The 5,501-nt window shown below is 40.6% G+C and overlaps 1 long non-coding RNA gene across 1 annotated transcript; it reads right to left on the reverse strand.

Annotated features, from left to right (window-relative positions):
• Nucleotides 1–504: 504 nt before the first annotated feature.
• LOC145718232 (uncharacterized) lies at nt 505–5,208 on the reverse strand. Its single transcript, XR_014141668.1, has 2 exons — nt 4,861–5,208; nt 505–4,586 (listed from the first exon to the last, which is right to left on the reverse strand). It is a non-coding gene; the product is annotated as an uncharacterized LOC145718232 (long non-coding RNA).
• Nucleotides 5,209–5,501: the final 293 nt, after the last annotated feature.

Consider the following 5,501-nt stretch of genomic DNA (forward strand, 5'->3'; position numbering starts at 1 on the left):
AAGCACAGTGTTTTTTTGAACAGCTGTAAGGGTCTTTGTCACAGGGATATTGTTTAAGATTTTGCTGACTTATCACTACAGTATACTTTTGAAACTATGGAGAAATTTAGGGCTTAAATATTTTTCTTTTTTTTTAAAATATTTTTCTTAATCCAATGCCTAGTAGAGAGTAATCACTTAGCAACAGTTGTTTATTGTAAAATGGTTTTATCAGAATTGACTTGTAGGTATTAGCAGCCTGACCTACCTGGAATTTGGAAATTTCTTTTGATATTGGACAAAGAACAAAGGAAAAAAATGTCTTCCTTCTGTGAGGTTAGTTTAGGAGCATATTGGATATAGGAAGAGTTTCTGAAAGAAATTTTAAGACTTCCAGAGTCTCAATCCAGAATGTAAAAATTTAGTATGAAACAGTAAAAGAATAATACACCATGACCAACCAAGAATGCAAAGATAGCTTAACATTTTAAAATATACTCAAACTTACCACATTTATAGGCCAGAGAAAATAAACCATATGATCATTTTTATTTTACATTTGATAAAATTGAACAATCAAGCCTGTATAGATATTAAAAAAAAAAAAGATTAGAACCTAGACATGGAAAGATCCTTATGCTAAAGAATGTCTATCGCAAATCAACCGCCAACATAATACTTACTGAACTATTCCTGTGATACCATGAATTAGACAAATTTCCTACTATAACCACTAGTATTAACTATTACTTATATTTCCAGTAATAAACAGTCATATCCAATATAATAAGATAATATAAAATTAAAGAACCTAAATATACACTGGAAAGGCAGAAGAGAGTAATGTATTCTTATTTGCAGACTTGATTATCTTCCTTAAAAATTGGAGAGTAAACTGAAAAACCATTAAGTTCAGAAATGTGGATAATTGCAAAATAATATACAAAAGTAATAGATTTGCCATTTACCAACAGCAGCCTGTTGGAAAATATCATTCAAAAAATTCTCATTTACAATATCAATATATAAAATACTTGAAACATGCTGAAAAGAAACATTCACATCCATGGGAAGATTACAAATGTTTTTGAAGGCCCATAAACGTTAATGCAAATACCCTAAGCACTTGAATGTGAATCCTCAATATTGTACATTAATTTCCCCCAAGTTATCTATGAATACAAGGTCATTATGATAAGGGACAGAAGCAGGAAAATGTTTACCCTTAGTCTGGAAGGCTGACCTAAACCTACATAGTTTCAATAAGGATCAAATATGTGCTGGTCGCTACATTCTTTAAGGGTCTCATGACTGCCTGTATATCTCACCAATAGTTAATACTGAACTGATTGATAAACACCAGAAGAATCTTGCAAAAGTATTTTTGCAAGTAGAAATTCAAAGAAACTTTTGTAATCTGATACTCCCCGCATGCCCTCTTCCTTTGATTACTAAGTATGTAACCACCAGCCTCACACAGCAGTCTCCATGCTACTTAAATAAACTTACTAAGTTGCACCGTAAAGGTCTCAATTCTTTCTTGACTGTTGTGCTCAACAACCCTGCATCAATTACAATAATAATAAGATTTGTAATATAATAAATTTTCAAGACATTTTTGAAAAATAAAAATAAAGAAGGGGTGTCAGACCTACTAGATGTTAAAGTATGTTAAAAAGTCCCAGGAGTGGGCGCCTGGGTGGCTCAGTTGGTTAAGCGACTGCCTTCGGCTCAGGTCATGATCCTGGAGTCCCGGGATCGAGTCCCACATCGGGCTCCCTGCTCGGCGGGGAGCCTGCTTCTCCCTCTGACCCTCCCCCCTCTCATGCTCTCTCTCTCTATCTCATTCTCTCTCTCAAATAAATAAATAAAATCTTAAAAAAAAAAAAAAGTCCCAGGAGTTAAACTGTTGCTGGTGCAAGAATGACAGTGAAACAAAATGTAAAGCCCCCAAATAAACCTAAGTGTATATAGATTGATATATGGTAAGACATGCATTTCAGGCCAGTGGGGAAAGAATGATATTGGTTCTAACCATTTGAAATACAATAATAATTAGAATTGTCTCTCTATACGCAAAGTCAATTCCATATGTATATAAATGTGGAAACATTTTAACGTGGAAAATGAAAGCATAGGATTGAGTTAGGGAGGAAGTCAACTTTTCTATATGCTTCTGTCAGTGAGTCCTCTGGCTCAACTATGGACCCAATAGTTATTTCTTATCACACTTTCTTGAGGCATTGACAATGACCTTCTGGTAAGCACTAGATGAGAAAAGTCCTGATTGCAATGGAACACCTAGAAGACCACACCCCACAGGTCCCCTCCCCTGCCCATGATCATGCACCCTCTGCCTGCTCTCTTGTACATCCCTGCCCCCCAACCTCTCCCTGTAAGACTCTAGATGTCCATCCTGCCGGGGGAGAAGTCGGTTGTTAAGGTGTGAGCCTACCACCTCACTGGCTGGCACCCAAAATAAATTTCTCCAGTCCTCTTTTCCAAACCCTTGAGTTTTTGGCTTCTTTTGCAATGAGTTTATGTGAGTTTATTCAGCAACATTGTTGGCAAACCCAGCCAAGAGCTATGCTTTTGCTTTTACCTGCTCCCTCAGGATTCTGGGGGCAAGGAGGGGCAGTTGGCCATGACACTGCACCAGGGCATACTCCTTCATTTCCTGAGTTAGCAGCTGTGATATATTGTTCCATAACACTTCCCAGGTTAACCTTTAATTTTGTTCCATTCCTAAGAGAAAGCAAAGAGTACATAAACTGACAGATTCCATGTTTCTGTTGACATGTCCCTCAACCTCTCTCATCTTCTGGAGCACCAATTCCTTCACAGCACCCTGGGCTTTATTACATCCACATTTCAATTCCTGCAGTAACTAGGAGCTTGAGTCCTATGATTCCACTGCAAAAAGAGACTATACCTGGCTGATTTCTTCCCTAAAGCACTTGCTAAATATTTAAGTGTGAGTTCCTTAAAACTCCCGTGATAGGCTTCTCACGACAAGTCAACATTTCTCAACTCTCTTTTATTTTATATTATGTGTCCCTGTTGTACCATATACAGTAAAGATTGCTCTTTGTCCCTGGTTCCTGGGAAGGGGACTCCACATCCTCGGCATTTCCTGAATAATGGGAGTATCTTTGTAATTCATGAGCCCCTTGGTCACACCTGAACTTACGCTAATGAGATGGCAGGATGAGGGGTTGGGCACCAGAAAGACCAACCATATGATTTAAGGTTGGGGCTTTGAATCAGGCTAACCTCCCAGCAGGGGAGAGTGGCTGGAAATTGAGTTCAATCATATGGCCAAGATTCAATCAATTAATGCCTACATAATGAAGTTTGGGAGAGCTTCCAGGTTGGTGAACACATCCATGTGCCTGGAAGGTGAGGCACCCTGATTCTATGGGGAGAGGATGTGGAAGCTCTGTGTTTGGGACCCTCCTAGATTTCACCCTACGTGTCTTTTCATTTGACTGGTACTCTTAGCCAGGATGCAGTAAGAAGTCTTTCAAATCAGAGGGCTAAAAGCTATCAGAAGGGAAGAGGGGGAGAGGCAAAAGCAGGGAAGGAATGTGTTTTATTTTGCAGAATCAACAGTTTCAGCCAAGGAGACACCCAGCTAGGTATTTCACCTGATAGCCCCTTGCTCGGTGTGTCTCACCTGGTAGCCTCTTACTGAGGACCTGCACAGACCCCCCTCACCCACCCACCCCCGGTGTGGCCTCAGCCATCCTGTTCCCTCCTGGACTTACCAATTCATCCCAAAGATGTTGAAAATCAGACCAAAATGAAAATGTTGTCTTGAATGTAAGATAAATTTTTAAAATAGTTAATTGTGAGGCAGTAAAAATTACACCTAAGTAGGACCCTAGGCCTCATGTATCAACAAGAGAGGACCCAGGCATTCTCACCTGAGTCCTTAACTCTGATGGGATTTTTATACCTTAGCTATTACTCCTTGTGATGGTTCATTTGATGTGTCAACTTGACTGGGTAAGAGATGTCCAGATAACTGCTAAAACATTATTTTTGGGTGCATCTGTCTGTGAGGGTGTTTCTGGGAGAGATTAGCATTTGAATCAGTGGACTTAGTAAAATAGACTGCCCCCCATACCACCCCCCCCCATCGTGGGTGGGCATCATCCAATCTGTGAGGACCTGAATGGAACAAAAAGGAGAAGGAAGCTCTTTGCTTGAGCTGGAACATCTGTCTCTTCCTGCCCTCAGAAGTCACATTGCTGGTTCTTGAGCCTTCAGACTCATACTGATCACATCACTGGCTTTTCTGGCTCTCCAGCTACAGACAGCAGAGCAGGTATATATATATATATATATATATATATATATATATATATATATATATATAATAACCAGTACAGAACTAGTAGGAAATAGATACTGTTTTTAAAAAAGTCAACTGAAAAGCGCCTGGGTGGCTCAGTCATTAAGCGCCTGCCTTCGGCTCAGGTCATGATCCCAGGGTCCCAGGATCAAGTCCCGCACTGGGGGAGTCTTGCTCAGCGGAGATCCTGCTTCTCCCTTTCCCTCTCCCACTCCCCTTGCTTGTGTTCCTTCTCTCGCTGTGTCTCTCTCTGTCAAATAAATAAGTAAAATCTTTAAAAAGAATAAAATAAAATAAAAAATAAAAAAGTCAACTGAGTAAATTTAAAGATCTAATCGGTTTTACTCAATGATTCGTGAATCAGGCATCCCATCTAACAAATAGAAGGGAGCTCTGAAGATTTTGTACAAGGTGAAAGATTTTTATAGGCAAGAGAGTGGGACAGGAAGTCAAAAGGAGTGGATTATTTCAGGCAAAGTTACCTTCTCTTAAGGGAAGGCAGGGGGTTTTACCATACGGATTACCTCACCAGTGTTGATCAGGACATTCCAGACTGATTGCTTTAAATTCCAGTCCTAGATGGATGAAACTGATGCCAGCATCCTGGGTCTGAGGACCCACGGGGGTCCTGCAGGACAAACCAAGAAGGTTCTTAGGCATCGAGAAGGATAGAGATCAGATGGGAGCCAGCAAGAGGTGAAAGCAGAGCTTATTGAAGATATATATATACAAAGAGAGACACAGACCAAGGTCTGGGAGACTCGGAAAGGAAAAAAGCATGAGTCTCATCTTTGCTTGGGGTCTGGGGTTTTTACTGGCAACTGTGATCTGGTGCATGTGTCCTTTTAGGCATCCAGGAGATGGCAGGATGAGGGGTTGGGCACCAGAAAGACCAACCATATGATTTAAGGTTGGGGCTTTGAATCAGGCTAACCTCCCAGCAGGGGAGAGTGGCTGGAAATTGAGTTCAATCATATGGCCAAGATTCAATCAATTAATGCCTACCCTGTCAGAGGACAGGGTCCAGGTGTCCTTAATAAGTCACTCATTCTCTGAAGTCAGGGGTCCTGGCATCAAGGTGTTTGGAGTCAGCGGTCTTGGAGAATGTTTATGAGGACCCCTCCTAGTCACTCCTTAGATGCTATCTATTGTGCTGGAAGTTTCC

The sequence above is a fragment of the Leptonychotes weddellii genome, unplaced genomic scaffold (assembly GCF_054177405.1).
Source record: "Leptonychotes weddellii isolate Sample4059 unplaced genomic scaffold, ASM5417740v2 HiC_scaffold_12420, whole genome shotgun sequence".
In the NCBI taxonomy this organism is placed as follows: Eukaryota; Metazoa; Chordata; class Mammalia; order Carnivora; family Phocidae; genus Leptonychotes; species Leptonychotes weddellii.